Here is a 27,398-nt window from a genome sequence, read left to right as displayed (position 1 = left end):
TTTCAGCCAGGTTCCTACATTGTGTTTACTTCTCCAGTTCCCTATCTATTGACTCTTGGCTTCTAGCATCTGCAGTCCTTGCTATCTCCTTTCTTGTTTAGTAGTTGCTTTACAAACTTTCTTTGATCTGACGAATGACACAAGTAACTTAAACCACTTCTAAAGACAACTGTAGACATCATGACTTGGACATGAGCTGTCAATTGTTAATGTTTTCCTACTTCTAACAGTGACCCCACAGAGTAAACACAGATCACACTTTGAATTGTAATTATTTTGGGTTTGTTTACCAATCTCTCAAACTCAAGTGTTTTCCCATTTACCTTGCATTTAAAATTCAATTATTAAATTATATATCATACTTCTTACTTCATCTTCATAGTGTACTTTCCTATCTATTAAAAGGAAAAATATCATGGATGCTGTAAATCCGAACTTAAAACATAAAACCTCAGAGAAATCCAACAGGTTTGGCAGCTTCTGGGGAGACAGAAACAGATCTAATATTTTGAGACTGATATGACATCTTCAGAACTCAGTTTGCTACTTTCCTGTCTGATGGAATCTTTCCAGAATCTAACAAATTTTACAAAATTAATAATACATGCAGTATTTCAACAGCAATCTCTTTTAAGATTCTAGGATGAATTCCATCAGGACTAAGGGATTTGTTAGCCTGCAATTGCATTAGTTTCCTCAATTCTTCTACCCCAGTGATTATAATTTCACCAAGTTCCTCTCCTTTCTATCTCCTGATCCACAACTATAACATGATTTCTTTTGTGTCCTGTACAGTGAAAACAGAAACAAAATACTTGTTTCCCCCATCCCTAATTTCCTTACTTTTTTTGCAAGGTTTGTGAAGGTTTGTGAAGGTTTCCTTACTATCTGCTATTAACTCCCAATTCTCCCCCTCTAGAGGACTTTACTAATTCTACTTTTAAAGTACCTGTAGAAACTTTTGCTCTCTGTTTTAACATTTCTAGTTTGATTCCTCTTACAATGTTCTTATAATTAATTTACTTTTCTGTCATTCTCTGCTATTCTTTATATTCTGTTCAACCATCTGACCAGTCATTCATCTTTGCACAATTTGCACACCTTTTCATAAGCTTGTTGCTTTCCTTAATTTCTTTAGTTAACCAAAGATGATGGATTGATCGCTTTGATTTTTTCCTTTACAGTATGAATATAGTTATTGTTAGCATTCCAAAATATCCCCTTAAATGTCTTCTGCTGCTTCTCTATCCATCCAAACCCTATTGTCCCAGTTCATTTCAGCCAGCTCAACTTTTATCCCCACACAGGTGTCCTCACTTAAGTTTAAAATACCAGTCTTCAACCCATTCTTGTTATTCATTCTTAATTATTCCTGTGATATTACATAATAGAAAGTCTAGTACAACCTGCTGTCCGGTTGATTCTAGAATGTGCTGCTCTAACAAACCATACATAAAGCATTCTATGAACTCCTTAATCAAGTTATCATTGCCAGTTTGATATTTCCAGTTTACATACTGGTTAAAATCACCAACAATTATTGTGATTCCTTTACCAAAAGCATGCAATATGTCTTCGTATATACTTTGCCCTTCACTGTGTTTACTGTTAGGGGGTCTGCAAACTACTCTTACTAGTAAAACCTTGCCCCTACTATTCCTCACCTGCATCCAAACCAATTCTGCATGCTGATCTTCAGAATGGTGAGCTCCACTAAGACATCAAATTAGCAATTGCAGCTTACTGGATTTATTCAGCTAAGTTTTGATGTCTACTTTTCAGTGAACTCAGTTATGTGTTAACAATACCAATTTTGAGATAAAAACAATGACTGCAGATGCTGGAAATCAGATTCTGGATTAGTGGTGCTGGAAGAGCACAGCAGTTCAGGCAGCATCCGAGGAGCAGTAAAATCGACGTTTCGGGCAAAAGCCCTTCATCAGGAATAAAGGCAGAGACCTGAGGCATGGAGAAATAAGCTAGAGGAGGGTGGGGGTGGGGAGAAAGTAGCATAGAGTACAATAGGTGAGTGGGGGAGGGGATGAAGGTGATAGGTCAGGGAGTAGGGTGCAGTAGATAGGTGGAAAAGAAGTTAGGCAGGTAGGAGTCAGGTGCCAACACGATTCCAGTTTTTCAGTGACTAAAAACAGAATTATATTTTAATTGTTAACGCAAATTGTTCTCTTAATATTGCACCAAGAAATTCAACTGCTCTGAGATGTGCACATGAGCATTTTTAAGTGGTAGAATTAAAATGAGGCTGAGTCTAAGCAAAACTACATTTTTTTTTGTAAATATTTTATTGAAAAAAAAAGTTTTGGGGTCTTTTTACAAAATTACAAAACTAGTACAAAAATAGTGTAACAACTTTACAAAATAATAGCACCAACAATATAAATAATGAAAACAGGCTACTAATCTACTCTACAAACTACCAAAACACAAAAGAGGATATTTATAAAAAAAAGAAAGCTCTATGTATAAAAAAGAAACTACCGTACGGTAGATAACAAACAAAAACGAAAAAGTAAATAAATAACTAAACATTCCAAATAAAATTAGACCAAGTCATGACAAGATAACTTAATTTACATTCAATAAAGTTACAACACTAAACACACTCTCATCGTAGCTCCCCATCAGTGGGCGCAATACTGAGTAGAGCTATATTTATTTTTCCTCCCAGGCGTCCCCGAACCGACAGACATCATCCTCACAGGTGGACAAAGGCCCCTAGATAATATGGCCGATACATCTACATCGATATAAAAACTAAATTTTTTAACCAAAGATAAAAAGTAGAGTTTTCTGTAACAAGGGGTCTGCCATTAGTTGGAGTTTCCACTGTACTCTTGACTAGAATATTGTTGTAAGTATAAACTCATAGCATAACAGTGAGAGAGTGTCATCAGGATCCTGAATGAATAGGATAAACTAACAAAGTATTCTCTTAACCATCAAGAATTAAAGGTTGGGAAATAACCACAGGAATGACTCAGAATTAAAAGGAGAAAAATTCTGTGTCAAATCTGATGCAGAAAAAATAAAGAGACGGAGCAAACGATAAAATTAAGAGGGACAAGAAAAACAGAAAATTAGGAATCTGAATTCAAAATCACAATCTGGATGAATTAAATGCTTCATTTTTAATATTTGTTTTGGTGTTGAAGAGCTTAATTCATATTAGAACTTATCACGGTGTTAAGGGGATATTTGAATGACATCTCTTAACTTTCTGTGGTTATTTCGTGAGCAAAGCTTAGGCAAGTGCAACAAGTTCAGAAAGAAAGGAGGTGAAGGTTGAGTTACGTTTTTCAATGCTAACACCATAGCGGTGCAACATAGGTAGAATGTTTGGATTTTAATTTTTAACCTTGCATTGGCTCTTCACCTGAAAGTACTGTGCCATTTAGCAATAAATAATGGTGAGTGTCATTTGCTGAGCCATTATTTTCACCGTAAATGCTGACACATGAAAGTCATTATGTTTATGAATACTTTTATTCAATATAGTTTGCTTTTTTTATTCAGTGAACTTTGTCCTCAACAAGGTTCTGCTCACTTTTTCCTCCTAAAATTTCAACCTTGTAAATCACATGGAATTTTGCTTTTTCTCTGTATTAAATTTCTACTCACAATCATGCACATATTAAACAGAAAACAATACTGCTTCATCCTGAGGTCTGATTCTATAGTTGGCACATATCCCTTATACCCTACAAAATTCTTCCAGGAATCTGGACTGATTAAGAACTGATTAAACTTAGGTTCAGGGAAGTGTGAAAGCTAAACCTAGAGGCTCATAACTGGGTGCGTGAGGTCATCATTCCATAAGGTCTGGGTGAGTAAGTGACATTTCATTTTGAGACCTGTCACAGAGATTTAGCATCATTGCTGAGTTCTCTCACTTGGCCGTTGGCAAACCTTGTATAGATTTTTCTCCACTGCGATATTCTCTAATTTGGATGTTGAGTTAAGGAAGTGAAGTTGCTGTTTGAAAGCCAGCCAGATAATGAAAGGGAAGCTGGGTTCAAGGCCCTAAAGACAAATCATCATTTCAAATGAATCGGGAGCTCATTTGACAGATTGTTCCATTTGCTGGACAAAGTGAAAAGTATAGAAGCACGCTCGTGCAATAAAATTGTCACATGTGACAAACAGTCACCATAAGCTACATAAACATCACTGACATCACTACTTTAAACCGAGTGGAATACTTAACAGCTTTACACTGAGGTGTAAGATGTTTCTAAAAATACCCAGTGGCAATAACCCATGTATAGACATTCTTAATGTCTTTTGCAGGCCAAGTTAAAGGCCTCAGACCAGCAGATATAGATTGCAAAGTTCTGTGTCATGCACAATTAGAATGCAACTTTGTGCATTATGCAAAATAATTACTAACAGAAAATGCTGAAAATGCACAGCATGTTTGCATATTTCTGACAGAGAAGACCATTTCATTCTTCACTGAATAATTTGATTTCTTGTATTTTATTTTGGATTCCCAACTTTTTATCCTTTATTGGAATTCTTACTTTATTAACAAGAGAAATCATTTTCTCCAGCTTCATACTGCTAGACATTTGTGATTTTGAAACAGCTGTCCGGTGTATGGCAAGTTGTTAACCTAAGAAATTATGTAATTGCACTAGAAGTTGAGAGAGAATTCATGGTGTGCAGGGGCTATCTGAAGAAAGGTTAGAAATCACATGACACCAGGTCGACAGGTTTATTTGAAATCACAGGTTTTCGGAGCAATGCTCCTTCGTCAGGTGAAGACTTCACAAAGACAACAGAGCAGCGCTCAAAAAGCTTGAGATTTCAAGTGAATCTGTTGGACTATAACCTGGTGTCATGCGACTTCCAACAGCGGCACCTCCACATCATGACGAATGGTTGAGCAGGTAGAGAATATATTTGTGGAGTTTAGAAGAATGGAAAATCCAGGGAGTATTTGATGAGGTGGATGTTTCCTCTTGCAGAAGAGTCTTGAAAAGGTGGAAACTGTTAAAAAAAATTACTGGTTTCCCATTGAGGAATGCGATGGAAAGGATCATCTTCCTCTCACAGGGTTGTTAGTTTGTGGAATTCTTTTCCCCTGAGTACAGTGGACATAGGGGTCATTGATTGTATATCCTGAGCTTGATTTTTAATTAAAAATGGTAATCATGGGCTATGGTGGGCCATGCAGGGAAGTGGAGTTCAGTCTGCAATCAGATTAGCCATTGTCCTATCAAATTCCAGAGGAGGCTTGAGAGGCCAGTGGACATGCTCTGGTTTCCAATTTTTATGTTATAGAGTCATAGAGTCATACAGCATGGAAACAGACCCTTCCATCCAACCAGTCCATGCCAAACATAATTCCAAACTAAACTAGTCCCACTGCCTGCTCCTGTCCCATATCCCTCCAAATGTTTCCTATTCATGCACTTATCCAAATTTCTCTTAACCACTGTAATTGTATCCACATCCGCCACTTCCTCAGGAAGTTCATTCCCCACACTGTGTCAAAGATTTGCCGTCATGTCTTTTTTTAAATCTGTCTCCTCTCACCTTAAAAATGTGCCCCTTAGTCTTGAAGTTCTCCATCCTAGGGAAAAGACAATTCCCATTAAACCTATCTGAAACCCTCATTATTTTATAAACTACTATAGGCTCAACTCTCAACCTCTTACGCTCCAGTGAAAAAATCCCAGCCTATCCAGTCTTTCTTTATAACTCAAACATTCTGTACCCAGCAACATCCTGGTAAATCTCTTCTGAGCCCACTCCAGACTAATATTCTTATGTATCACTATTAATAACATGCTCTCCAACTGTTATATTACATACGATTGCATAGGAAATGTGGCACAGAATGAGACTATTTGACCCCCAGAAAGCTCATGGCACCAGGTCAAGCATGGATAATGAAACCTCCTTATAATTACAACCTCCCATTCCCATCACCACCCCATTCCTCTCTCTATACTTGACTGATGAGCCAATGCTCCTCCAAGTTGAACAGCATTTGGAGGAAACACTGAGGGTGGCACATGCTCAGAATGTACTTCATCTCAATGTAAGACCATAACTGACTGACCCAGTTGATCCTAAAGGGCAAAGTTGCCAGATATTGTCTGTGGCCGATGGTAATGGAACAAGTGAGGAAAAAAACTTTGACCTCGTCCTCCCCAATTTACCAGTCACAGATTATTCTGTTCATGAGTGACCACTATACAGTCTGTATGGAGATGAAACCCCATCTTCACATTGAGGATACTCTCCATTGTGTTATTGGGTAAACATCTTAAATGAGGTGGAGGAGCTGATGTTGGACTGGGGTGGACAAAGTTAAAAATCAAACAACACCAGATTATAGTCCAATAAGTTTATTTGGAAGCACGAGCTTTCAGAGCACTGCTCATTCATCAGGTGAGTGTGGCTGTGCTCCGAGAGCTTGTGCTTCCAAATAAACCTGTTGGACTATAACCTGGTGTTGTGTGATTTTTAAACTTACATGAGAAGGACTTTGGCCAGATCTAGTAACTCAAAACTGGGACACCCTTGGTCATCAGCAGCAAAAGAATTGTACTCACACATAGTATTCATCCTCATGGCCCAGCATATCCCCCACTCCAGCATTATCATTAAACAAGTGGATCAACCCTGATTTAATGACAAGTGCAGAAAGGCATGTCAGGAGCAGCACAAAGCTTACGCGAAAATGAAGCATCAACACATGACAGCTTGCATGCTAAACAGTGAAAACTGTATGCAATAGAGTGGACTGAGCCATTCCACACCCCCACAGATCATATTCAAGCTCTGTAGCCCTATTATATCCAGTTGTTGAAGGTGGTGGACGGTTAAACAACTAACAAGGGGAGGAGAAGACTCCACAAATATTCCCATTCTCAATGCTGGGGGAGCTAGCATATCAGGGCTAAAGACAAGGTCAAAGCATTTGCATTTGTCTTCTGCTAGAAATATCAGATGGACGATTCATCTCAGCCTCCAACAGAGGTCCCCAGCATTACAGATGCTAGTCTTCAGCCAATTAAATTATGTGACATCAAAAATGGCTGAAGGCAATGAATACTACAAGAGTTATGCACCCTGACAACATTCTAGCAATAGTTCTGAAGACGTGTCCCAGAACTAACCTTGTTTCTTGCCGAGCTGTTCCAGTATAGTTATAAAGCAGGCTTCTTTGTGACAATATGGAAAATTTCCCAGCTACACCTAGTACACAAAACACAGGACAAATCTAGCAAAGCTATTTATCACTCTATCAGTCTACTCTCAATCATCAGCAAATTGGAAGGGTCATCTGTAGAACTATCAAGCCATGGATGTTCAATGTTATTCTTCTCAATAATTTTCAGTTTGTGTTCCATTAAGGGCCATTCAGCTCTGAACCTTAATAGCGTATTGGACCACATATGGACAAATCAGCTGAACTCCAGACTCGAGAGTGACTCCCTGTAAGCTTTTATTCTCACTTCCCGTGGTATGTCAGGTTTACATAGAATAGCCTTGGGTTATTGATATTCAATCAATGGAAATATCAAATGTTCTTTATTAAAGAAAAATACATGCCAAACAAACTGCAAAATCTTACCCGTACAATACTTGCAATCACAAGTGAACCTTGCTACATAGACTTGTCTGAAGATCAAACCAGAACAGATGATCAGCCTACTCCTTCTCAACTTCCAGCCATTGATCAGTTGACTCTCTGTCCCTTGATTAACTGTGTGGTGAGGCAAGAGTTTTAATTCCTTCTTTCATACAAAGAACCTGTACGTTCAAAGTTTTGACACTGTCCAGTCTCCAGCGAATAATCACTGGCAACCATCACAAATGTGTCATGTTGTCTGCAATGGTTTGAACTATTATAACTTGCTTGTATCTCCTTGGAAAGAGGCTAATCTCTTGCTTTTAGTGAACTCTGATCCCAGCTTCAGCTTGCACACACACTTCACCACTTTTGCATCATCCAATCAACGTATGATATTTACACAGCACAGTTCTACCACAATCAGAAATTCAGCTGATAAGACATCGGATTCACTGTGTTTGTTTTAAGCAAAATTTCAGCTTTTAGAGACATAGAGTCATAGAGATGTACAGCATGGAAACAGACCCTTTGGTCCAACCCGTCCATGCCGACCAGATATCCCAACCCAATCTATCTCACCTGCCAACACCCGGCCCATATCCCTCCAAACCCTTCCTATTCACATACCCATCCAAATGCCTCTTAAATGTTGCAATTGTACCAGCCTCCACCACATCCTCTGGCAGCTCATTCCATACACGTACCACCCTCTGTGTGAAAAAGTTGCCCCTTAGGTCTCTTTTATATCTTTCCCCTCTCACCCTAAACCTATGCCCTCTAGTTCTGGACTCCCTGACCCCAGGGAAAAGACTTTGTCTATTTATCCTATCCATGCTCCTCAAAATTTTGTCAACCTCTATAAGGTCACCCCTCAGCCTCCAACACTCCAGGGAAAACAGGCCCAGCATGTTCAGCCTCTCCCTGTAGCTCAGATCCTCCAACCCTGGCAACATCCTTGTAAATCTTTTCTGAACCCTTTCAAGTTTCACAACATCTTTCCAATGGGAAGGAGACCAGAATTGCATGCAATATTCCAACAGTGGCCTAACCAATGTCCTGTACAGCCGCAATATGACTTCCCAACACCTGTACTCAATACTCTGACCAATAAAGGAAAGCATACCAAACGCCTTCCTCACTATCCTATCTACCTGCGACTCCACTTTCAAGGAGCTATGAATCTGCACTCCAAGGTCTCTTTGTTCAGCAACACTCCCTAGGACCTTACCATTAAGTGTATAAGTCCTCCTAAGATTGGCTTTCCCAAAATGCAGCACCTCGCATTTATCTGAATTAAACTCCATCTGCCACTTCTCAGCCCATTGGCCCATCTGGTCCAGATCCTGTTGTAATCTGAGGTAACCCTCTTCGCTGTCCACTACACCTCCAATTTTGGTGTCATCTGCAAACTTACGAACTGTACCTCTTATGCTCGCATCCAAATCATTTATGTAAATGACATAAAGTAGAGGGCCCAGCACCGATCCTTGTGGCACTCCACTGGTCACAGGCCTCCAGTCTGAAAAACAATCCTCCACCACCACCCTCTGTCTTCTACCTTTGAGCCAGTTCTGTATCCAAATAGCTAGTTCTCCCTGTATTCCATGAGATCTAACCTTGCTAATCGGTTATGGAGAAGTTCAGTCCATTACTGTTGAGTCACAATACTTGATGTGAACAATTACATTCCTTCAGCAAAACACAGAAACACTTTAAACTGAGTGATCTTTCTAATTATTTCGGTCATCACCAGGCTTCATATGAGTTCTCCTTCTCATTTCATTTAATTTCGTGCAGCCTCATTTCAGCTAACACAGCAAATTTTAGGTTTATATCGACAGCGCTTGATATCAGGGCAGAATTTGACTGAGTGTGCCATCCAGGAGTCCGAACAAAACTGGAGTCAATGGAGACTGGGGGGGAAAAGTCCTTTACTGGTTGGAGTCAAACCTAACACAAGATATTTCTGTTGTTTGGAGGACAGCTATCTCAGTCCAAAGAAATAAAACATATTGCCTTGTTTTGTCATTGCCAACCTGTCGTGATTATATGATTTCTAGCCATTCCTGGCTCTCCAGAGTATTAGTTTGAAGTCTTATTAACAGCCATCGTTATCTTTTCCAGGATATATCTTCAACCCCAGCCTGGTATAAGTCCAGCTGATACCAATGATTTGGTTCTCTGCTTTCCCAATTCTGTTGTCAGTCTCTCATGAAACAGATCCCCTCTGTCCCAAGTTAACCCTTTAGCCACATCTCAAATTTCATTTTGCATCATTTGCAGTATTCTGCTTCTGTGTTAATCCTCCTAATCTGTTTGTCATTATGCTAATTTTTAACCGGCTTGAGTAATAATAAGTAAAGTATTATTCAATAGATAACATGTTAGAACATAGAACATAGAACAATACAGCGCAGTACAGGCCCTTGGGCCCTCGATGTTGCGCCGATCCAAGCCCACCTAAACTACACTAACCCACTATCCTCCATATACCTATCCAATGCCCTCTTAAATGCCCATAAAGAGGGAGAGTCCACCACTGTTACTGGCAGGGCATTCCATGAACTAACGACTCGCTGAGTGAAGAACCTACCCCTAACATCAGTCCTATATCTACCCCCCCTTAATTTAAAGCTATGCCCCCTTGTAATACCCGACTCAATACGCGGGAAAAGGTTCATACTGTCGACCCTATCTAACCCCCTAATCATCTTGTACACCTCAATCAAGTCACCCCTAAACCTTCTTTTCTCTAGTGAAAACAGCCCCAAGTGCCTCAGTCTTTCCTCATACGATTTTCCTTCCATACCAGGCAACATCCTGGTAAACCTCCTCTGCACCCGTTCCAATGCCTCCACATCCTTCCTATAGTATGGCGACCAAAACTGCACACAATATTCCAGATGCGGCCGTACCAGAGTCTTATACAACTGCATCATGACCTCAGGACTCCGGAACTCAATTCCTCTACCAATAAAAGCCAGTACGCCATATGCCTTCCTCACCGCACTATTTACCTGGGTGGCAACTTTCAGAGATCTGTGTACATGGACACCAAGATCCCTCTGCTCATCCACACTACCAAGTATCCGACCATTAGCCCAGTACCCCATCTTTTTGTTATTCTTCCCAAAGTGAATCACCTCGCACTTAGCTACATTGAATTCCATCTGCCACCTTTCTGCCCAGCTCTGCAGCTTCTCTATATCCTGCTGTAACCTGCCACATGCTTCCTCACTGTCAACAACTCCTCCGACTTTCGTATCATCCGCAAACTTGCTCACCCAACCTTCTAACCCCTCTTCCAGGTCATTTATAAAAATGACAAACAGCAATGGTCCCAAAACAGATCCTTGCGGAACACCGCTAGTGACGGCACTCCATGAAGAAACTTTGCCATCAACTACTACCCTCTGTCTTCTTCCATCCAGCCAATTCCTAATCCAAACCTCCAACTCACCCTCAATGCCATATCTCCGTATTTTCTGCAGTAGCCTACCATGGGGAACCTTATCAAACGCCTTACTAAAATCCATATATACCACATCTACCACTTTCCCCTCATCAACCTCCTTCGTCACCTTTTCAAAGAATTCAATAAGGTTTGTGAGGCACGACTTGCCCTTCACAAAACCATGCTGACTATCCTTGATCACATTATTCCTATCCAGATGTGCATAAATCCTATCCCTTACAATTCTCTCTAAGACTTTGCCCACAACAGAAGTGAGACTCACCGGCCTATAGTTACTAGGGCTATCCCTACTCCCCTTTTTGAACAAGGGAACCACATTTGCTATCCTCCAGTCTTCTGGGACTACTCCTGTAGACAAAGAGGACATAAAAATCAAGGCCAATGGCTCTGCAATCTCCTCCCTTGCTTCCCAGAGAATCCTAGGATAAATGCCATCAGGCCCAGGGGACTTATCTATTTTCACCTTTTCCAGGATTTCCAACACCTCTTCTCTACATACCTCAAAGCCATCCATTCTACTTATTTGTGCCTCAGTATTCTCATCATGTTGTTAGGCCTCTGACCACAATATGCCCTCAAGGGAGAGGTGAGCAACCAGATTAAAGTTACAGACCAATTAGAGGAAAAAGCTTTGTTTCCCTTCTGCAACTTGTCCAGAAACTGTTCTGATCATAACTAATGCTACTAGACACTTAACTCTTGTATGAAGTGGCTTCCAAGCCAGACAAGTTCCAAGCCTCATCCTTGAAGGAACTTAGTAAATCAGCAATCAGACCCTGATGGAATTTTTCACAGTTCAACTATTCTCTGGAAATAAAGGGCTTCCTATCATCTAACCTATATTTGCAACTTTTACAGGTTGGTTCAGTGCATTCCCAGTTTCCTTTGATCCTCTATTCCGCTTAGACCCCACCTACTTTCCAAGTTATAACTGATCATGCTATTCTTTCTATAAAAGTTACTGGCATTTATCTATGTTAAATTTTATTTCCCAAATTATTTCTTCATTCTGCACATCTATTAATGTTTTCCTGCAATCTGTTGTAGTCCTTCTCAGTGTTGGTCACCCACAAATTTCAAAATTGTGTTTTTAACTCCAAAGTTGAAATTGTTCATATAACTTGCAAACAGCAATAATCCAAGCACTGATCCTCACCTTCCAGCGCACCATTTCCCATCTTCTGCTGCCATTATAAATAATTTCCCTTTACGTTGACCGCCAGCTTCTATCTTGAAGCCACCGGCAATCCATTCTTCCATTTATCCCCTGACTTTAGTCTTTGATGTTTTTCATTTATTGTTATGGCTATTATTTGGCACCTTTATTGAATGCTGTTTTCTAAATCCAGACAAATGATATCTACTCCAGTAACATTGTAACTTTTTCGGTTACTTCCTATTAAAAAGAATCAAAGATTTTCCCTTCTGTACTCCATTCTGACTATTTGTTATTTTATGTTTGGTTTCTCGAGGTTAGTTGCCATCTCTATTTTGGTTCAATATATAACATTCACAGGGATTTTGTTTCTTTTGGGATTTCATGTGTACTGATTGAGGAAGGAGTCCTGCGTAAACAGTTTAAAAACTCCATTCTCTTTTCTCCTTTCAATATTACTTTCTGTTAGTTCATTCCTGGATATTTGAAATTGCCCTTGATTACTATTTTATGCCTATCAATCAATCTTCCACACTTTCCTTCCTTTATTTCCTTTCCAGTTTTTGATGGTACATCATGTAACACTGCAAGTATAATGGATCTCTTAACTTCTAGCACAATTCATCAGCATCCTGCATCTATTTTACAGTTATTAACATTCATTTCTTTTCCCTTACTGCCATTATGTCATTATTTAACTGGAAAATCCATTTCACCTTCACCTTTCCTTCCGAAATGTATTATGTTTGATTGCATATAGTTTCTAATCCTGTTCCATCTGTCGCTATATTTCAGTCATCTGTACATATCCAGATCCTTACTTACTGCATCCAGTTCATCCAACTTCGGTTGCAGAATGCATTGTCGAAACAATTGTGGGCGGCACGGTGGTAGAGTGGTTAGCACTGCTGCCTCACAGCGCCAGAGACCCGGGTTCAATTCCCGCCTTAGGCGACTGACTGTGTGGAGTTTGCACGTTCTCCCCGTGCCTGCGTGGGTTTCCTCCGGGTGCTCCGGTTTCCTCCCAAAGTCCAAAGATGTGCAGGGTCAGGTGAATTAGCCATACTAAATTGCCCGTAGTCTTAAGTAAGGGGTAAATGTAGGGGTATGGGTGGGTTTCGCTTCGGCGGGTCGGTGTGGACTTGTTGGGCCGAAGGGCCTGTTTCCACACTGTAATCTAATCTAATTGCAATTTCTTTTTTACCGTTCTACTCTCTTTGTTTCAGGCATTTATTTCAAGTTTAGGCTCAATGACTTTGTTTAGTCTCTGACCATTTGTGTCATCCTAATCCCTTCTTTTAGTTTTTCTATTACTCCCTTTTCCTGACAATGTTATTGTTAGATTTACGTGATTCCTAGCTTTTACCACCTCTCCATATAATTAGTGTGAAGTCTTATTAACAGCTCTCGTTATCCTCTCCAGGATAGATTTTCAGTCCCAGCCTGGTACAGTTTCAGCCTATTCTAGTGCTCTGGTTCCCTGCTTTCCCAAATCTGGTGTCAGTCTCTCATGAAATGGATCCACTCTGTCTCAAGTAAATCCTTTTGCCACATCCCAAAATTAATTTCGCACCATTTGCAGTATTCTGCTTCTGTGTTAATCCTCCTAATCTGTTTGTCATTTTGCTCATTTTTAATCAGCTTGACTAATAATAAGTAAGGTATTAGTCAATAGACAACGGGTCATTAGGCGTCTAATCACCATATACCCTCTGGAGAGAGGTGAGCAACCAGATTAAAGACACAGACCAATTAGAGGAAAGAGCTTTTTGCCTCCCTTCTGCAACTTGTGCAAGAACTGTTCTGATTCATCATTAAGCTACTAGAGACTTAACTCTTGTATGAAGAGACTTCCAAACCAGACAAGAACAGGTCCAAGCCTTATCCTTGAAGGAATTCAGTAAATCAGCAATCAGAGCTTGATGGAATTTTTCACAGTTCAACTATTCTCTGGGAATAAAGGATTTCCAACATCTAACTAGATTTGCCCTTGTTAACTTGGAAGTGTGCCCCAAGGTCCTCTCTTAACTATGTAGTTAAAACGAGTTGTCTGAACAGATATTATCTAGTTCTTATGTCATCTCATAAACCTCGATTAAATCACCCTGCATCTATGCTTCTTTTAAGTGAAGAAGCTCAGCTCTTCAAACCTGTCTGATTAACTCGGCTGTTTGAGGCATAAAATAAGTCTTGCAAGCTTTAGAGTCTAGGATAGCCAGATATTTTTCTTTCATATTGGCTTTATGTATCTTTTCCTGCACATTCAGCAGTTGACCCGAATGCAGGCATAATACCGTTATGTTTAAAAAGAATTGTCATTTACCAGTCACAGACCCATTCGCTGACTGTGTCAATATGAAGAGCATACTCTGGACAGGAAACCATCAGAGTACAATCTACAAGTAAAAAAAGGTCAACTGACAGACACACTAAAATATTGGCACTAAGAATGCAGACTGCAAAGTCATAAATACTTGAAACAGACTGTGGTAAAGCAGTGACTTAACACACTTGGGAATGCTTATTTTATATGGTAGCATGCAAACAGGCTTTTTACTTAATTATTCAAGTGAATGGGAAGCAATGATAATGTAACCGGGATATATATCAATGAGGTCTGTACAAATAAACCAGGGGAATGGGTCTGTGCAAATTATGAACACATTGTCCTATGCTTTCGGTTTATTCCATCAGTCTGCAAACTGACTGAAATCTGCCAAGCCTGCAACAAAAATGCAGAGTTATATGCACAAGTTACATCAACTGATGTTTGATGCTAGTCTAAAAGAGTCCTGCACTGAAGATAATGCATTCACAAAACTAGCTACGCTGCCAGGTTAAGATGATGATATCACAATAACTCTATTTATTTTGCAAGTTCGAGCAGGGTCTTCAGAATGAGCTATTTTTGAGGAACGCAGACACAAATTGTCACATTTTTAAAGTTTTTGTGGATCAAGCAGTATATCATCTGTTTTTAAAAAATGATGAGTGTAAGGATTGCTTGAGAAAGTGGTTAAAAATTAAGGATCATGGGCCTTATAAACAGTTGCATAGAATACAAAAGCAAGGAAGTTATTATCAACCTTTAGAAAATTCTGCTTCAACATCAGCTGAAATATTGTGACCAATTCTGGATAACACCGTTTAGAAGGACTTTAGAGAGAGTGCAGAAAAGATTTACAAAAATTGTTCCAGCGATGAGGGACATTTTCCAACGATCCTATATGCCTTTTTAACTTCTCTCTGAAACTGTCCAGCCACATTCAAAAATTTGGCATATATACCTGCACTCTCCATGTGCTCCAGCACCCACTTTAGTGTTTTATCCTTTATTAAATAGTACCTCTTCTCATTCTGCTATATAAATGGAACATATCACACATTAAATTGCATCTGCCATGTGTGTGCCCATTCCACCAGCCTGTCAATGCCTTCTTAACGGGTAAAAACAATGACTGCAGATGCTGGAAACCAGATTCTGGATTAATGGTGCTGGAAGAGCACAGCAGTTCAGGCAGCATCGGTGCAGCAGTAAAATCGACGTTTCGGGCAAAAGCCCTTCATCAGGAATACAGGCAGAGAGCCTGAAGGGTGGAGAGATAAACTAGAAGAGAGTGGGGGTGGGAGAAAGTAGCATAGAGTACAATAGGTGAGTGGGGGAGGGGATGAAGATGATAGGTCGGTGGGGGGGGAGGGTGGAGTGGATAGGTGGAAAAGAAGATAGGCAGGTAGGACAAGTCATGGGGACAGTGCTGAGCTGGAAGTTTGGAACTGGGGTGAGGTGGGAGAAGTGGAAATGAGGAAACTGTTGAAGTCCACATTGATGCCCTGGGGTTGAAGTGTTCCGAGGCGGAAGATGAGGTGATCTTCCTCCAGGCGTCTGGTGGTGAGGGAGCGATGGTGAAGGAGGCCTAGGACCTCCATGTCCTCGGCAGAGTGAGAGGGAGAGTTGAAAGGTTGGGCCACAGGGCGGTGTGGTTGATTGGTGCGGGTGTCTCGGAGATGTTCCCTAAAGCGCTCTGCTAAGAGGCATCCAGTCTCCCCAATGTAGAGGAGACCGCATCAGGAGCAACGGATACAATAAATGATATTAGTGGATGTGCAGGTAAAACTTTGATGGATGTGGAAGGCTCCTTTAGGGCCTTGAATGGAGGTGAGGGAGGAGGTGTGGGCGCTGGTTTTGCAATTCCTGCAGTGGCAGGGGAAGGTGCCAGGATGGGAGGGTGGGTTGTAGGGGGTGTGGACCTGACTAGGTAGTCACGGAGGGAACGGTCTTTGCGGAAGGCAGAAAGGGGTGGGGAGGGAAATATATCCCTGGTGGTGGGGTCTTTTTGGAGGTGGCAGAAATGTCGGCGGATGATTTGGTTTATGCGAAGGTTGGTAGGGTGTAAGGTGAGCACCAGGGGCGTTCTGTCCTTGTTATGGTTGGAGGGGTGGTTGTCTGAGGGCGGAGGTGCGGGATGTGGACGAGATGTGTTGGAGGGCATCTCGAACCATGTGGGAAGGAAAATTGTGGTCTCTAAAGAAGGAGGCCATCTGGTGTGTTCTGTGGTGGAACTGGTCCTCCTGGGAGCAGATACGGCGGAGGCAGAGGAATTGGGAATACGGGATGGCATTTTTGCAGGAGGTAGGGTGGGAAGAGGTGTAATCCAGGTAGCTGTGGGAGTCGGTGGGTTTGTAAAAAACGTCAGTGTCAAGTCGGTCGTCATTAATGGAGATGGAGAGGTCCAGGAAGGGGAGGGAGGTGTCAGAGATGGTCCAGGTAAATTTAAAGTCAGGGTGGAATGTGTTGGTGAAGTTGATGAATTGCTCAACCTCCTCGCGGGAGCATGAGGTGGCGCCAATGCAGTCATCAATGTAGCGGAGGAAGAGGTGATTGGTGCCGGTGTAATTACGGAAGATGGACTTTTCTACGTAGCCAACAAAGAGACAGGCATAGCTGGGGCCCATACGTGTGCCCATGGCTACCCCTTTGGTCTGGAGGAAGTGGGAAGATTCGTGGAGGACCAGTTTGACCAAATGAATGAGAGTGTCGGTGGAAGGGTACTGTTGGGGACATCGGGAGAGGAAAAAACAGAGGGCTTGGAGGCCCTCGTCATGGCTGATGAAGGTATAGAGGGATTGGATATCCATGGTGAAGATGAGGGATTGGTGGCCGGGGAAATGGAAGTCTTGGAGGAGGTGGAGGGCGTGGGTGGTGTCTCGAACGTATGTGGGGAGTTCCTGCACTAGGGAGGATAGGACAGTGTCAAGGTAGGTAAAACTGTGTTCAGTGGGGCAGGAGCATGCTGAGACAATGGGTCGGCCAGGGTGGTCAGGCTTGTGGATCTTGGGAAGGAGGTAGAACCGGGCAGTGCGGGGTTCCCGGACTATCAGGTTGGAAGCTGTGGGTTGGAGATCTCCTGAGATAGTCTGGCACACTGACCTCTACACAGCTGAAGCCAAAACGCCAACTCGAGGACACCTCTTCCTACCGCCCCCTCGATCATAACCCCACCCCCCATCACCAAACCATCATCTCTCAAACCATACAGAACCTCATCACCTCAGGAGATCTCCCACCCACAGCTTCCAACCTCATAGTCCAGGAACCCCACACTGCCCCGTCCACGCCCCCCTACAACCCACTCTCCCATCCTGGCACCTTCCCCTGCCACCGCAGGAACTGTAAAACCTGTGCCCACACCTCCTCCCTCACCTCCATCCAAGGCCCTAAAGGAGCCTTCCACATCCATCAAAGTTTTACCTGCACATCCACTAATATCATTTATTGTATCCGTTGCTCCTGATGCGGTCTCCTCTACATTGGGGAGACTGGACGCCTCTTAGCAGAGCGCTTTAGGGAACATCTCCGAGACACCCGCACCAATCAACCACACCGCCCTGTGGCCCAACCTTTCAACTCTCCCTCCCACTCTGCCGAGGACATGGAGGTCCTGGGCCTCCTTCACCGCTGATCCCTCACCACCAGACACCTGGAGGAAGATCGCCTCATCTTCCGCCTCGGAACACTTCAACCCCAGGGCATCAATGTGGACTTCAACAGTTTCCTCATTTCCACTTCTCCCACCTCACCCCAGTTCCAAACTTCCAGCTCAGCACTGTCCCCATGACTTGTCCTACCTGCCTATCTTCTTTTCCACCTATCCACTCCACCCTCCCCCCCCCCCACCAACCTATCACCTTCATCCCCTCCCCCACTCACCTATTGTACTCTATGCTACTTTCTCCCCACCCCCACCCTCTTCTAGCTTATCTCTCCACCCTTCAGGCTCTCTGCCTGTATTCCTGATGAAGGGCTTTTGCCCGAAACGTCGATTTTACTGCTGCACCGATGCTGCCTGAACTGCTGTGCTCTTCCAGCACTATTAATCCAGAAAATGCCTTCTTAAAGGCCATCACCTTCCTCCTCAAAATCCTTCCAAGTCTTTGGTTATCTGGAAGTCTTGAAATTGTGCCTTGCAGATCCAAACCGAGGTCATTAATACAGATCAAGAATATTAGCAGTTTGGCTTACTTTCCCCAAATAAACAAGGTTCATCACTACTTTCTTGCCCTTAGACCTCAGTCAGCCTCTCTCTGACCCAGCTATTGATCCTGGATAGTGACAAGGTCTCACCTTAAAGGCAGTACAACAAACAAACCTTGGCCCTTTCGCTCACAGACTGCCAGAGGATGCCCTCTTTCAAAGGCACTCAATGCCTTCTTTAAGAGACCTGGCATTGGGAAGAATAGGGCACACCGAAAACCATAGTCCTGCCCTTGCTGCTGACTCCTTTACCCAATCTGCCCCATGACTCGCAATCCAGGACTTTCCTCCTGTGGCCTGGAAACTAGTAACCTTAGTTGTCTGCTGTACCGGTAGGAACCGTGCCCTTCCCGGTGGCATTGATGTTCATTAAAGTTGGCAATTGCTAGTTGACTGGCAGCTCTCAGAAGCTGTCCCCAGGATCTTTGATCACTGTGCAAGCCTGAATGGCCCTAATTCAACATGAAATTCCTGCCAGATTTTCAGTTAATGAGCAGGATTCTCATCCATTAAAAGCGACCGCCACGTTCCATGCAGCTACTGACACATTCAGAAGTATTTGAATTCATCCTTTTGCCCCTTTTGTCATTCTGCAATAACCTAATGTCTGGTTTTGCATTGGCATATTGTATGCAATCTTCTCACATAAAAGTCACAAACAAATTAGTGTTTTGAATTCAAAGGAAATTGAGTTGGCAGGAAAATTAAGGTAAAGGATATTTACAATGACAAAGAATACATTTTCTTTCTGATGTTATACTCATAGTTATGGATAACCTCTGAAATTTCATTGATATTCCGGTGGACTGCTATAGTCCCTGCCTCAATAAACACAGAAATGTGAGAAATACCCATGAAATCTGACAGCATCTATGGAAACAGAATGGACTTAATTTTAAAATCCTTTAATAAAAGTTGGAAGTTTGTATAAGCAAGTAAAGGGGGTGGGGAGGAATAAACAAAAAGGCAGGTCTATAGTATAGAAATGGACAGGATATATCAAATAGTAAAAGCAATAATCATGCAAAACAAAAGAGAGATTGTTAATGAAACAGGGATTCGTGTAGAGAAGCAAAAAGAAATCAGTGGTAGAATCATTCCCAGCACCTCCTATTCAAAAGCATGAAAACAGTGCTAATTAGTAATTTCTTCCTGGTTTAAACAATTATTTCTTGTTATGTTGTTGCATAGATCCCAGTAATTAAATGATATCACAACATCACAGAAGTTCCACTATAAAGGTATAAACCTTTATAAAAAGTATAAATCTTCAGTTGCAGCTGCAGCACAATGGAGTCAATGCAGTATGTAGGCATTGCAATCAGCTATGTGTCGTGTTACATTCATGTAACGTAGATCTAACATCAGTAAGCATGGAACCCAGACTATGTGTAAATCTTAAAATCTTATCACAATGTAAAAAGTACAAATAAACTTAAAACATCTGTCTCAATCTGGACCCAGTCCTCATGGTATATATTATACGGACTAACACGTTAGAAAGCACTCAGAGCATTTCGTATTGGCATTGGTGTTTGACCCAAGAAACCACATCATTTCTATACATAAGCCTCTCTATTAGGAAGACTATAGAGTAGCCAAAGACCTTCATCGAATCAGAGAGAAGCTGTACAGGTAAGCACACTGAAAATGTCATCCACTGAAAGAAAATCTAAATGTTTTCTTATCCATGCACTCAAATCTCAGGCATGTAAATTTCATATTCCTCCACAGTTCTTGTAACAATGCAAAACCTGCTGAGCCTATCATCCAGTGATTGCAATAATCTGAACAATTCTCCCTTTTGCAAATACAGGCTCAGGGATCTGTGCTCAAAGTCTGTGTAGTTGCTGGTGATGTTTTCCTTCCCTAACAAAAATACTTCTTTTCCCTTGACCTAAACCTTATACAACTTTGCTCAGCATCCTCAGTGTTTCCCTCATAATTCCTTCAGAGTCTAACTGTAGTTCCTCTATACTACTCTGGAGGGAGAGGGTGTTTCTGTCACTTAGCCAGTTGAGAAGTGATGGGTGCTAGGTGGACTGATTCCTGTAGATTCTCTGGATAATCTGACATCTAGTAAATGTACTTTTCCTTGCAGACATAAAATGGACAAATATCATAGCGAATCCAGGATTAACTTAAGGTTTATATATCTGCTGAGATCCACACTTATGTCTGCCAAGGAATTGATGGCAATTGCTGAGACAAGATTTGTTCATTCAGCTCATCATTGAAGCCATCTCTTCAGACTGGTCAGCTTTTATTCTTCATGCAACATCTGTGGGCATGATCAGCTCGGCCAGTGTGTAATACCCTAGTGAAGGTGGTAATGAGCTACCTTCTTGAATCTCCTGTACTGCAGCAAAATATGTTCTGGTAAGAAAGCGTGCTTTTGTTGCACTGCTGACTTCCTTTGCAGGAACTTACAAAGTTTGAATTTCTAGCTGCAGTGCAAGGACTGTATTAACAGTTGCAAAACCATTTCCTACCAAGCAAGTTGCAGTGAAGTTTTCATACATTATCCTTCCAAGAGTCTGGTGAGCCATTAAATTATAAGTTGGGCCAAAGTGTGTATGAGATGCATCGGGCTTACATTATATAATGTTAATGAATGCCTTAAATTATTGATTAGATTAGATTCCCTCCAGTGTGGAAACCGGCCCTTCAGCCCAACTAGTCCACACCCAGACCCATTCCCCCTAATTATATGGGCAATTTAGCATGACCAATTCACCTGACCTGCACATCTTTTTGGACTGTGGGAGGAAACCGGAGCACCCGGAGGAAACCCACGTAGACGCAGGGAGAATGTGCAAACTCCACACAGACAGTCGCCTGAGGCTGGAATCGAACCTGGGTCCCTGGTGCTGTGAGGCATCAGTGGTAACCACTGAGCCACCATGCCTCCCGTGCCAAAGAATTGATAGCAATTGCTGAGACAAGGTTTGTTCATTCAGCTCATCATTGAAGCTGTCTGGGTGGGAATGGGTCTGGGTGAGTTATTCTTCGGAAGCTCAGTGTGGACTAGAAAGGCTTGTTTCCACACTGTAGGGAATCTAATCTAATCAATAATTTAATGCATTATCACAATTACGTGATAGTATATTGTTGCCAATGGACTTGTAAGCAGATTTTTATATGCGCAGAGTTTCATACGTTTCCCCCTCCTGGTGTGGTCATGAAATATTTTTTGGCATGAGTCTCTGGTTTTGGGAGAATGTTTCTGCTGTTCAGCTGCTTCTCGTCAGGCTCTTTCTGCGAGCATTTTCAGTGGCATTCTCCCGCAGTGGGAAAAGGGCAACCTTCCTTCACTCCACATCCTGAAGTGGCTGCCCCATGTTTTTCATCATCAAAGCAGTTGCCTTGGTGCAATCAGCCTTTGTGACTGGCATCAGGACAGATTGCACCGAAGCCTTCCCACTTGGCACGCTTACTTTACAAAGGCAGGAAGAACTACTCAAGGATATTTGCTTGTCTATTGCATTTTTGCACTTTTCAACTTTGCAGAGTCTTCAGACTTTGCAAAAGCCTAAAGTTAACTATGTGCTTTTAAGGTCTGAACTTACATGTTTGTTTCCTGCTCTGTGAAGCCTGTACCCAAGAGGGAACCTCAGCATGTGCCATTGCGCATCCCAAGAGTACAATTAACTTGACAAGTCCAGAGAAGTACTATTTTAGTTTATTGTCCATACACACCATTCTTTCCCATCCCCCAGAAATATCAGTCCTGAAACCTTTCTTTAAGAACCTAGATTCCTGTGCACAATTGTTCCTTTCTTTCCAATAATATTTACAGATTAGAAACTAAATCATCTCCATTTTTAGTGCCAATGGGGGCTGAAACGAAGAGAATAAGAGTGCTCTTCGCTAAGTAAAATATTAAACCCTCAAATGTCCCATTAGATTGATATTAATGCCTGTTAATTCAGCTCATGAGGGGTGAAGGGTGTAGTTAATTTCCTCCCTTTATTATTAAGGTGCCTTCTATCTTTCTTATTTTTTGTGTGTGTGAATGAATAAGATTCCATGGCACTATTTAATGAAAAACATGATAGTTTCAAGAACATTCCACTCAACAAAACTATGCAACAGATAAATTGCTTATCTACTTTATTGTTGTTTTTTAGAGGACAAAATGAGGCGAGCACGCTTGCCTTTGTGACAACTAATATATTACTTCAAAATAATGAAGTGAATTGCAACGGGCTGTTTTCTGAGACGTTTTATTTGTTCACTGGATGTGAGCATCACTGACGAGGCCAGCGTCTGGTTCTTGCCCCAATTACTCTTGAGAAGGTGGGACTGAGTTGCCTTTCTGAACCGCTGCAGTCCCTAGCATGTCAGGATGAAGTTCCATTAATTAGGAAGAGTCACAGTGAAAAAAAACGATGTTCCAAGTCAGGATGGTTTGTGACTTGAGATGGGGAACTTGCAGTTGAGGTGCTCCAATTTGTTGATTGAACTTATTCTTCAACGTAGCAGATTTTTGGAAAGTGCTGTCAAATGAGCTTGTGATGGCGTTGATCTCAGAAGGAGGATGCAATGGATTTTTCTCACAGTACTTCTGGTTGAAGTTTAAATGCTTCAGGTTTATCTTTGCACAGGTTTATCTTTGTTGTGCTCCCACTCCTATTGAGGTTTGGGGATGTTTGAGGAGCTTCCTGCTCCGGTTAGTTGTTTTATTGTCCAGCCTTACTCATAACTAGATAGGATACGACTGTAGAACTCAGATCTGATCCAATGGTTATAGGTTTGCAGACTTCTATGTGTAGAAAGTGAGGTCTGCAGATGCTGGAGATCAGAGCTGGAAATGTGTTGCTGGAAAAGCGCAGCAGGTCAGGCAGCATCCAGGGAACAGGAGAATCGACGTTTCGGGCATAAGCCCTGCTTGTGTCATGGGTACCAGGTTTTGAGCTGCTAATCCTGTTCTCAATAAAACTCATTTCACATAATAATAAGCGCTCTGCAACAGAAGGAGGACATTCCTCAGTGTGAAGTCTTGACATTGTGTGATATCACCCCTGCTTGTGGGACAGTTCTCCCAACCTTGGCACAATTTGTTTCCTGAAGAAGGGCTTATGCCCGAAACGTCGATTCTCCTGTTCCCTGGATGCTGCCTGACCTGCTGCGCTTTTCCAGCAACACATTTCCAGACTTCTATGTGTCCCAGGCTGTTTGTGCTGTTTGCTATGCAAGTAATCCTGTGCTACAGCTTCATCAATCTGAATCTTATTTTTAAGTATGCCTAACGCAGACCCCCTGAACTCTTCATTGCACCAGATGTGATCCCCTGGTTTGATAGTAATGATGGAGTGAGGAATGTGAGTTTTAAGATCGTGGGGGATTGCAATTCTGCTCCAACTGATGGCCCAGTGTGTCATGGGTACCAGGTTTTGAGCTGATAATCCTGTTCTTAATAAAACTCATTTCACATAATAATAAGCGCTCTGCAACAGAAGGAGGACATTCCTCAGTGTGAAGTCTTGACATTGTGTGATATCACCCCTGCTTGTGGGACAGTTCTCCCAACCTTGGCACAATTCACTTGATGTTAGTATGGAAGTCTTTACAGGGTCAGCTAGGCAAAATATGTCTTGTCATTTCTGATGCTCAGTTAGGCAAAGGTAGTCCATCATATTTTCTTCTTATTTAACTTTCCAGCAGCAGTTTTGTCCGATTGGCTTGCTTGCTGTTTCAGAGACGACTTCAGGGTCTCCCATACTGCTGTGTGTCTGGATTTATGCATTTCCCAGACCTGATAAAGATGGTAAATTCTTTTTCTCTGACTTATATTAATAAACCGGATGGGTTTGTATGACAACTACTTCATAGTCACCATTACAGAGATGAACATTTAACACTGGATTTAAAATAAATTCCTCAGCTATAGTGATGGATTTTGAATTCTCATCTCCTGAGTAGTAATCTGGATTACTAATCCAGTAACACGACCATAATGCTACCATTCCCTTGTTTAGTAAGGTGTTGTCTGAATTAAGTGCTTTCTCTTTTTATGATTGGTATGTTATCTTGTGAAAACAGTGTGCAATTCCCCTTTGTACCATATCACATAGCAAATTGAAGACGCACCTTCCTAAAGTGCACAAGTTATTAAATTTCAGTCTCCACCACAACTTGTTCAAATAAGAGTTAATACAGAAACGACATATCACCCAGAGCATCAGACAATGTAAAGAATCTCCTCCCTTTCTTTTTATGTTTTCATTCTGTTTGTTTTGTCAAAACATTTTCAATTTTTAGTTGGCAATTTAGTATAACTTAGATATGATGGCCTGATTCAGGTTGTTCTGCTATAATGTGCACATCGTTAATGCAAATTCACTATAATGTGATTGACAAATTGGGACACTGTATCTATAGCGCAAAGTTTTAAGGTGTGCATTGGTTCCAAATTGATTCTGGTCCCATCCGTTTAAATGCTGGTGCTATTATGCGATTTTCTTATGACATGGGATTGCACGAGAATGAAATTACTGCATTATAGCAGAAGTGACAGTAGTTCAGACTTGTTTCAGAGGTAATGAAAGGAATTTAAATGTAACTGCAACATCTGTAATGATTATGAGCATAGTGGAGTAAGATATTGGTTTTTGCCTCCAGTAGGATACATTATCTGATGTGGCAATACTAATGTTATTCCTCATAACACAAGAAACTGCTTGTGGATATTGTGCCATTGAAAAATCCACCAGACATTCACTACAGCTAGGTATTATGTACAAACATTACATTCACAGATACATTAGTACTTAAGCTAACATTAAACTATTAGATGACAACTGAGGAGATTACTTCTTGCAGCATACTTGTTGAAGCATGGAATGTTTCAAGTTGTCCAAAATAAGATGGAGATTGTGATCTTTATATCTTCAAGTTATATTCTATCATGCAGTGATGATGTCATGAACATGTCTGTTAAAAGTACACAAAGATACTATGTATCTTAAAGACATATTGGAATATTGACTATGAAACATAATACAATCAGGAGAAAGGTTAAAAAGAGTATTGATTTCCTGTCATGTCTTTTTCACGATCATACAAAATAAAGAGTAAATATCTCACGTTTAAAGTTAAATCCTACAGAATGTACTTTGGCTTTCATAAATGGCAAACTTGATCATTGTTTAACATCTTGTGTTAGACGATGGAAGGGTAAATAAAGGAATAATAACTTACCTACGGACAATGGGGAAAATGAGGCCATGTTTAACTGCAATAACATGATGTTGCAATTTTGCATCTTTGTCTTATTCTGTTATAATTTAGTAGTTCTAAAATTAATAAAATAACTGCGCATCAACTACAAGGGAAAGAGAAATGTTTACAAAAGTGAATTTACAAAGACCTCAGTTGTGCAACTTGCATAAGATCACATTTATCTGTTGGTCTGGAAATTACCAACATGCTGTGGAGAGAAAGAACTAGAGTTGAAAAGAATGACTGTAAAGATTGGACGAAGTTATAATGCTATGTGCCATTTGAATTCAGCATTTCTTTAGATGACCGATCTGAAAGAGCTTGTGAATTATTTTCCATCATAGTGTGTTGACTAACTTCTAATTATCCAATACAGACTTGACAAACTTCATTATTTTCTCATGAATGGAAGTGTTTTTTTAATAAAGAAGCAGTTGTCATAACAACGAAATGCACTTATGATTAATCACCATACTGTTGGCAGAACCCTCAAGAAGCCCAATAGATATATTTAGATCAGATTTCACCCTCCTGGCAAGCTGCAATGCAGTGTTATCCCATGCGTGTTTATAGTAGTCAATTGGACCCTTTCCAGTATAACACTGAGCCATATAGCTCAAGGAAATATCAGGTTTGATCCTCAATTGCAGAGTTAGCAGGACTCAGCCAAAGAGATGGTATTGATGCAATAATTGGCCTTCATTCTTTTGAATAAGGCAGGAAAGAAATTCCAACAATTTCTGTTCCTCTTCATTATGATGGCAAACGTAATGTAGGTCACTATGACAGGCAAGACGGCAAGTGAGGCCATGTAATCAGGAGGAGTCCATGCTACTGGCTACCAAAGATACAAAAACCTCAACAATTAAGTTGATGGCAGAATATTGATGTCAATGTGGATAAGTCACCTGCACATGACAGGAAGGTAATTGAATTCATTAATGAATGTGTCAAAGACATTTAAAGTCAATTCACCACAAATTTAAAAATTTGTATTGTAGTTTCTGAATTACATAGGTGCTGGAGCTGCTGAAATTCACTCAGGGAAACCTGGTGACATTTAAAGGGCTCTGATAATTTGATCTTAAAAATGTGTTGCTGGAAAAGCGCAGCAGGTCAGGCAGCATCAAAGGAGCAGGAGAATCGACATTTCGGGCATCAGCCCTTCTTCGTCTGATAATTTGATGTCACTCTGACCTGCATGGATATTTAGTCTACCCATGGTGCAAATTGTCCAATCTGGGTTTGAATTCCAATCTCCGATCAATCAGAATCTCTGTTTCTATTGAGCCTTGTCAGAAGTCTGATCTCTGGTCATGCTGAGAATTCCTATCTCACGTCAAGATCCAAATTTCTACTTCTAATCTGAATATCCTTCTTCTTCCTTGAGATAATTTTTTTCTGT

This window comes from Chiloscyllium plagiosum, unplaced genomic scaffold (assembly GCF_037043375.1).
Source record: "Chiloscyllium plagiosum isolate Xiang-an unplaced genomic scaffold, Cpla_swu_hap1 HiC_scaffold_5, whole genome shotgun sequence".
In the NCBI taxonomy this organism is placed as follows: domain Eukaryota; kingdom Metazoa; phylum Chordata; class Chondrichthyes; order Orectolobiformes; family Hemiscylliidae; genus Chiloscyllium; species Chiloscyllium plagiosum.
The sequence above is the reverse complement of the archived record's forward strand: the minus strand, read 5'-3'. Positions refer to the sequence as shown.